This window comes from Eulemur rufifrons, unplaced genomic scaffold (genome assembly GCF_041146395.1).
Source record: "Eulemur rufifrons isolate Redbay unplaced genomic scaffold, OSU_ERuf_1 scaffold_380, whole genome shotgun sequence".
In the NCBI taxonomy this organism is placed as follows: domain Eukaryota; kingdom Metazoa; phylum Chordata; class Mammalia; order Primates; family Lemuridae; genus Eulemur; species Eulemur rufifrons.
This window is the reverse complement of record NW_027183162.1, coordinates 26,198-35,000: the sequence shown is the minus strand read 5'-3', so window position 1 is coordinate 35,000 and position 8,803 is coordinate 26,198.

Genomic DNA, 8,803 nt, shown 5'->3' with positions numbered 1-8,803 from the left:
CGCGGCGGGTAACGGCACGACGGATGGCCGGAGGAGAGAGACCGCGGGACCCGCGTGCTCCTGCACGCGAAGCCACCGACCGGGGGAGACGGCCACCGCGGGGGACGACGGCGCCCCACACGCCATCGACACGCAACGCCACCGCGGGCAAGCGGGCAGGCGGCGGCGGACCACGGGAGAGGCCGCTACGGACACACGGGGGAGAGCGATGCAGCACCGGGGGCACGGACGCCCTCCCGGCTACGAAAGCCAGACGGGAGAGGACGAGATGGCTCAAGGCGGCGGCGAGCGGGGTGGGGGCCGCCGGGCGCGGCATAAGGCGACGACGGGGGAAGGGGCCGACGGGCACCAGGAGGCCCGAGGGGAGGGGTGTAGCAAGCCTCAGACGGCAGCCCACCGGCCAGGACACGCACGGGATCTCACCGCCAGTGGCCTCCGCGCACAAGGGCGGTCCCGCGGCACCTGGGACGACCGGCTGCGCCTTCGGCGAGCTCCCCAAATCCCCCGCGCACCTCGCAGTGCCCGGACCCCGACCGTCATCGCGGTCGCGTGTAGCTCCGGAAAAACGCTCTTCTTGCACGCACGCGCGACCGGCCGCCCCCCAACGCCGTCCGTCCCGCCACGCGGAGGCCCGCCGACCGTTCAACCGAGGCACGTCGCCGGGGGGGGTGGGGGGCGCCATCCAGGGCCTTGGCGGCCAGGGCGACGCCCCCTCCCCGCGGCGAGGTCAGGTTCGGGCAGCGCAGTCGGGCGAACGCTCGTCGCGGGGCGGTCGGCAGCCGTGAGGAAGAGAGAAGGAACACCCTTTCGAACAGGGATGAGACCCCGCGAGGGCGAGGCACGAGAGCCCGTGGGAGGCGAGACCTGCGCCGCGACCGGGCCACTGGGGAAACAACGCCACGGGATCCCACCGCCCCAAACCCGAGAGCGGTCCCGCAACGCGCCCGTGACGCCAGCCGGCCAAAGCCTTCGGCACCCCTCCCAACGGGGCCACGGCCTCACCACCGGGGCGTCCCAGAGCGACACCGGCCTTCGGCCCTCGGCCCGCACGCCACCGCGCCTAATCCCATTCTCGTCCGTTTCCCAATCCTGTCTCGCTCCGGGGAGCACCGCGCACCGGTGGAACGACCCCCTCGTTGGCCGGGCGGTCCCCCAAGCCGCAATCCACAGGCGCCAGCACGGGAGCGCCCATCCATCCGCGGCCTGGCACGGGACCGGGTGGAGGGCCGCACGCTCACAGGGGCTGGGGAGGGGGCGCGAGACGGGCCGCACCACCACCCCCTTACCCCAGCGCACACCGGGGCGACCCGCGGCCGGGGCACGCAGCGCACACACGCGGGCGCCCTTCACAGCTGGAACGCCGGCCCGGCCCGGCGTGACCCTCCCCCAGAGTTCAGAGGGGGAGGCGCGGACCACGTTAGGCGAAGAGTGGCACTCGGCCCCCACCGCGGGGGCCGGCGGACCGCTCCACCCCCACGGCAGGGGAGGAGGGAACTCTGCCCACGCACAACTGGCAGCCGCAGGGGCGGCGCCTGACGACGCGCAGAGAGGCGGCGGGCTGGGGGATCCGACAAACCCCAGAAGAGGACACGCCTCCATGATCGCTAGAGAAGACGCTTTCTCGCCGAAGGTGGATCGCCCCCGACCCCCGGTCGCCCCCGTAAGGGCCCTGGGCGGAGGCGTTCAGGCACGCCCCGGGGAGGTGTGGGGGGGTCTGCGGCATGGGGCAAAACACGCACGGTTGGCGACTCCTGAGCGTTCGCGGTCGGGGCCCCTGGTCCAAAAGCCACCTCACTTCGAGGGGGACACTCCCCCGTCGGTATGGGAGAGGGGTCACCGAGGCAGACCAGGCCGGTGGCAGAGGCCCCCCACGGGGCCGGCCGGCACCACGTCGCCGGCCCGGCCCCACCACGATCGCCCACACGACCGTGCAACCACCCCACCTCGGGCAGGGTGGGAAGAGCACAAGCCGTGCGCTCGCCTTTCGAAGTCCGCCACGCACACATCGTGGGGACGCCGAGACAACGCCCCCCGCCCGCCCACGCAGCGCAGGAGGATGCCTCTAGGCTTGCCCGCCTCGACCCCCCCCAACCCCAAGCACGCTGCTCGAGGGTGTACCCAACGCAGCAGACGCTGCAGCGGCGACCAGAGGGGGACGCCGGGAACGAGGACGACAACCACCGCTCGGTTTCGGGCACCTTGGAGAACAACCCGGTGCGCTCCGGGGGCACCACAAAAGGGCCACGCAGACCCAGCAGCCGCGCGCCAAACGGGGCGCGCGACCGGGCGGGCGGCACGGCCCCGCACCCGTCCGTCACGGGCAGGGGGGACCCCGGCCAGGCAACAGCCACACAGGGCGAGCGAGGGCTGCCCGCTGCGTCAAGAGGACTCACGACCCCCCGCCAACGCCACGAGGCCGAGGGCGGGGCGACCGCGGTCGGGCCGGATAGTCTCGCACCCGCGCCTCCCACGCACCGCCCACAGGCGGGGAAGGAGAGGTGAGGTGCCCGCGGGCAGAACGAGAAGAGCGGCCACCATTCACCACGAATGGACCGTCCCTCGCCTGGCACGCGGCTCAAGGCCCGGGAGAGCACGACGTCACCACATCGATCAGGCCCCGAGGACGGGGAGGGTTGGGGGAGGTCAGTCAGGCCGGCGAGGACAGCGATCCGAGGAGCCCGCTTCAGCCTCGCCAGCCCCGCCTCCCAAGCACAACCCAAAGACGAGGACCGCCTGACACGCAACGGCACAGAGCCAGCGGGGTAAGGGGGAAGGTTGCCGCAAACCTCCCCCCCCCCGGGTGCCGTCTCTCGAGGGGACAAGAGACCAACGCGAGAGGCGGGCACCACCGTCGGGACACTCCGACGCCCTAGAGCCGGCGCGCGGGCCCAGGCGGTCAGCTCAAAGGGAACAGGGCAGGGCGCTGGATCCCCACGAACCCAGAACCCTGTCCGCGTGCGGAGGCCCAACCCCTCCAGCGACAGTCGCCGAAGGACAGCGTGTCAGTACTAACCTGCAGGCGGAAGATGACGATATGAGGTGATCAAAAACACCGCGCAGGAAGACGGGGACCGAGCCACTTGAACACGCCTGCCCCCACGACACTCGACACGGCCACCTGTCCCCAGCACGTCCCCAGCGCCAGCAGACAAGGGGCACTCAGGGACATCTGGTCGGCCCCCGTGGCGTAGAGGGCCAGGGAGGCCCTCACCGTCCACGCGCGCCACCCAGGGCCCAGCACGGGGACTTGTGGAGGAGAAAACATCGGGACGGGACCGCCACGGCCCACGAGCGGCCGCGGGCCGACAGGGGTCGCCCTCGCCGGCCACCCAGGGCCACCCAGGGCCCGGTCCCCGGCCCCAGCACGGGGACTTGTGGAGGAGAAAACATCGGGACGGGACCGCCGCGGCCCACGAGCGCCCGCGGGCCGACAGGGGTCGCCCTCGCCGGCCACCCGCGCCACCCAGGGCCACCCAGGGCCCGGTCCCCGGCCCCAGCACGGGGACTTGTGGAGGAGAAAACATCGGGACGGGACCGCCGCGGCCCACGAGCGCCCGCGGGCCGACAGGGGTCGCCCTCGCCGGCCACCCGCGCCACCCAGGGCCCGGTCCGCGCCCCCAGAGTAGGACTCGGAAGAAGCCACGGACGACTGGGTGCCACTCACAGGGCTGTCCCTGCCTCCTGAGCGGGAACCAGGGAAAATGGGTAGGAAAGGCGAGGCCGAGGGAGAGGGACACGCATGCACGGGACGGCGGCCGGTCGCCGGACACCCTCCTCTCCCGCCCGCGTGTGCCGTCTCCTTCCTGTCCCCGCGGGGTGGGTCGGGTCTCCAAAGCGGCCACAGCGTGCTAGTCGACCTGCCCGGGCAGCCCCGCAAGCCGCCTGGCTGGCTGAGCCTGGAAGCGCGGCGACAACGTCCTCCCGCCACACAGCCCTGCAGGCCCAAGCTCTGCCTCCCAGATGTCCCAGCCGGCGTCCCGGCACGAACCAGATGGCCCCGCGAAGGCTGCTTGCTTCCCGGAACTCAGCCTCGCTCGCATCGGGGACTGTCCCCTGCTTTGCCTGCTGCACCGAAGATTCAGAGGACAAGAGACTTGTAGAAAAGCGGCCGCCAGGTGGAGCCCGACCACAACCGGCGCCAGCCACCAGAGGTCTGCTGCAAAACACGGGGCAACCCTCTGGAGCCCATCATTTCAGAGTCCAGAAGGTCCCCCGGGGGCATCAAACACAGTCCCCCTACTCCCCACGGAAGCCATCGAAAAATGACGGGTCAGTCTAGGGCCACGCCACCCTGAACGCGCCCAATCTCGTCTGATCTTGGAAGCTAAGCAGGCCCCGGCCTGGCTAGCACTGGGATCAAAGAAAGGATGGGTCGGCCCGACCACCGACATCGTCCACCAAACCCGTCTCTGCACAGACCACAACATAGCCGAGAGACAGACAGGCAGAAACAGAAACAGAGAAAGGGAGAGAAAGGAAAAGAACAGAAAGAAAAGAGACGGAGAAACAGAGAGAGAAAGTCAGAAAGAAAAAAACAGTAAATAAGAAAAGACAGGAAGAGGGCACGGGGAAGAAAGAAAAAGGAAGGGAGGAAGGAGATAGGAAACACAGAAAGACAGAAGGAAAGAAGAAATAAGGAAAGAAAAGACAGGCAGAAAGAAAGAGAATGAGAAAAAGGGAGGAAGGATGGAAGCAGAAAGAAAGAAGAAAGAAAGACAGACAGACAGACAGACAGACAGAAGGAGGGAAAGAAAGAAAAGAAAAAGAAAGGAAATTAAGAGAGAAAAAGAAAGAGCACGGAAAGATGGAAAGAGAAAAAGATAGAGAGAAGGAAGGAGAGAGAAAGTATAGAAAGAGACAGAAAGGAAGAAGGAAGGAGAGAGAAAGGAGAGAATGAGAAAGAAAGAAGGTAGGAAAGTAGAAAGGGGGAAGAAAGATGGAAAAAACAGAGATAGAAACACAGGATAACAGGAGAAAGGAAGAGAGGAAAGAAAAATGGAAAGAAATACGGAAGGAAGGAAGGCAGGCAGGCAGGAAGGAAGACAGGAAGACTGAAAGAAGGAAACAACAAAGAAGTAAAGAAAAGGCAGAAGGAGGAAGAGAAAGAAAGAAAGAAAGAAAGAAAGAAAGAAAGAAGGGGGGGGGAGAGATGATAGGATGAGAAAACCTTTCTGTCGTGGAATCATAAAACCCCTTCCTATCTTAGGATCATGAAACCCAGGGTGGAACTATGATACACTTCACATTCTCAGAGCACGCCGGCTGGTGAAACAAAGAAAGAAGTCGGGGACAAAGAGAACACATTCACGGGGCCTGGCCGGAGGCCAGGGTGGGGCGGCCCGAGGCTGTCGCCAGAGCCATCTCTGTGGCAGGACGTCGCAACACGCCTACCGGATTTTCCCATAACGCTCGCCCGCCGCCAGGTGACCCCCGTCATCCACCGATCCAAGTGTCAGCCTGGAAAGGACGGGCTCCCTCGTGGGGGAGGGAGCGTGGGGGCGGGAGTGGGTACACACTGGGTCGCAGGCCTCCTCCCGGCCCCTCTCGGACCACGTCTCTCAGCCCTCGGGCACACTCCCCACCACTAGTCGACCAGAGAGCCCCCGGGGGCGGGGGGCCGGAGGGGGGCGTCCACGGCAGGGAGAGAGGACAGGGACCCATCGGCCCGTGCTAGATGCCACGGGTGGAGGCAGGACCTGCTGAAGACACACGAACAGTACGGAGAGGTTCAGAGCGGGGCCTAGGCGCAGCCACTCACGATGATTGGACAGACAGTTGGACTATCTGTCACGGTGGACCGAAGCGCATGAAGTGGGCGCTCCCGGAAACGGCGTGTGTGTGTGTGTGTGTGTGTGTGTGCGCGCGTGCGCGTGCGCGTGCGCGTGTGCCTGTGTGTGGGAGGGAGAGAGAGAGAGAGAGAGAGATGGGAGAAGACGGTCGGTACATTCACTCACTCCTGTACCCGGGCCAGTCGTTTCTCCCGAAGGACAGAAATCCATAAAACACCCACGTCTAAAGAGTGTTTACACAGAGCTAACCCTAGGTCGAATCAGTCAGGAGTCGAGTGCGGGGAATCCTATGGTCCCAAACTGGGACTCCAGTCCCGGCCCCATAGCAAAAGGGGGTCATTTCTCAGAAAACGCACGCACACAGAAACGGGTAACGTTTATACAATTTTATACCGTGGTAGTGACTTCCTTCCCCGAGCCCGTGTTCTTAGGATCGGTCTCACTACATAGTACTTTTTTTTTTTTTTTTCTGAGCTTTATTTTATTTTATTTTATTTTACTGTCATTTCGTTAGAGATGATGGGGAGGGGTGGCGGGGGAGCAGGGCATAGTTCACTCACTGGAAGCCTCAAACTCCTGGGCTCCAGCGATCCTCCTTCCTCAGCCTCCCAAATCGCTGGGACTACAGGCGTGTGCCACCATGCCCGGCTAATTTTTTTCTATTTTTGGTAGAGACGGGGGTCTTGCTTTTGCCGAGGCAGGTCTCGAACTCCTGACCTCAAGCGGTCGGTCCTCCTCCCCGCCTTGGCCTAGGATTACAGGCGTGAGTCACCAAGCCTGGCCTGGATCGGTTTTTAATAGGTAAGGTCTACGAGACATCCCAGTCCAAACATCGATTCGGTGGGTCTCTACAGGATTCCGGGCGGAGATCCGATCTGGGGTTTACAACGTGGAGAATTAAGGCCTGGCTAGCAAAGAGCCCAGTGACTGAAGAGGGACGATGCTCGTCAGTCGTACAGAGCCTGAAAAGATGCAACACGGGGAAACGTTTCCAGGTTCCTCTCAGAAGAGGATGTCAGATGAGATGCCGAAACGAAAAGAATGGGTTCAAGCCAAAAGGAAAAATAGATAAATAAGTCAATAAATAAAACTACGGGAGACAGCCAGGAGACACTGTTTCCTCAGAAATGGCTAGGAAGCCTCCCAGGATAACCTGGATAGCAGCATATGTTCCTCCTCCTCCTCCGGCTCCCTCTCTTGTGTTCGTGTTTGTTTTCTGTAAACGCCAAGATGGGGCAGGGGTGGGGGACACCACGCCGGGTGGGCGAGCAGATCACCCTTCCCACCACAGGAGGGAGCACACACACACACACCCACCCACCCACCCCGGGTCATCACTCTGTAGTTCCGCGTGAGTGAGGTGAGGCCCGGAACGGTGCTAGTAGCTTTCCAAGTGGTCAAAAAGAATGCACAATAACTGGACCGAGGCCTGTCTGGACGCTGTAAAGGCCCACTTGAAAACTTATGCTTGCTCGCTAGGTGACCGATGTCCGCTTGACCTATGTCTGTAATTGGAAATACGTACCTTGCGGAGATAAAACAAAGCAATTAACTTGTAACTAAGTGTTTAAACTTTCCAGCTGCCTGTCGTAAAATTGATTGTGCTTGCTTAACGCCTGAAAGAATGTTCCTTAATTGGAGCTATCTGTTTCTGTAAACCTGCTCGCTTAAAGACTGTAACCGAAACGAAACGGGGGCCCGAGGCTGGTCCCGGACCACACAGCTGCGGAGTAGGTGGTATAGTGTTGTTTCAACCGCCGTGCCTAAAGTCACGGAGCTCTAGCTTAGGATAGTCTGAAACCTTCCTGCTTTTTTCGGCTCGGGGCCATTCTCTGTACCTGTACCCTAACAGGGCAGGGGGTGGTCGCTGGCCAGCTAATATGGACTCATGACTTGGCTCAATTCGGTCTCTAGGTTGTCCTGTCTCGCACTCCGTACTATAACAGATGCCATACCGGTTCAACCCAGCTCTGAAGGAAAGAAATGCCGAGCGTTCCACTAGCCGGAGGAAGGCAAAACGCACCTCTGCCTTCCTCTGAGGGCACGTCTGAGTGAACGGGTCGTTCTCCCTGCCCGTCACCCCAAGCCCCTCATCCCGGACCCCACCACACCCGGCCTTGACCTCCTCGGCCCTGCCCACCAGGCCCCATCATGGCCTCTGGAGCCTGGGCTCTCTCTCTCTCCAGGCACTGGCACTGCCCCCCGCCCCCACCCCGGGACCTGAGATCCAGGGCCTCTGTCTCCCAGGCCTCCCAGCTGTCTTGACTTGCGGACTCAGTGCCTGCTCTGCCAAGAGAGACCTCTTGCTGCGGGGTGGCTCTCAGTGGCTGCATCTCAGCGGTCTAACGTGTCCCCCACCATCCACGTGGCCGCCGGCGTCAGGCTTCGGTGCCGTAGTGCCACCCTGCCTCCCTTCCGGGGGAATCCCACGCTGCCTCAGGCCCATTATGACCTGGAAGAGGCTGCACCTGTGGGGTCTGCCCATTTCCACTACCCCCCCCCCACACACACGTCACCCCCCGGCCCCCCCATAGGGGTTAGGAAGAAGGCAACACTTTCTGGTACAAGGGTTGAACTGAAGGGGCGAGTGAGTGGCCACCTGGCAGGGGCATCGCAACAGATGGCTGAAGAAGTCAGCCGCCGAGTGCAGAAATGTCACGGAACTTGGGGTGCCACTGCCTTGCTGAGATAGGGCCAGGGCAGGCTTTAAAAGGCTAAAATTCTCCCTGCCTTTGGTACGTTAATACAGAACCCATGGTCCTTTCTAATTTTTGATTCCCGGAGAGGCAGGAAGTATTCCAAATGGCCACGCCATGGCTTTTCTAAATTGCCCACAAGGCCTTCTCCGACCCAGCGGGTCAGGGGTTTGCTTTGGTGTTACATCGTGGTAAAAGAGACATCCCACAGCAGTGACCATGTCCATCGACTCCGTCGGCGCTCTCAGGCTCGTAGTCCCACTTTTCAGACAAGCCTGGATGGCCACTCCGTGTCACTCTTTGCCAAATGCCAGCCAC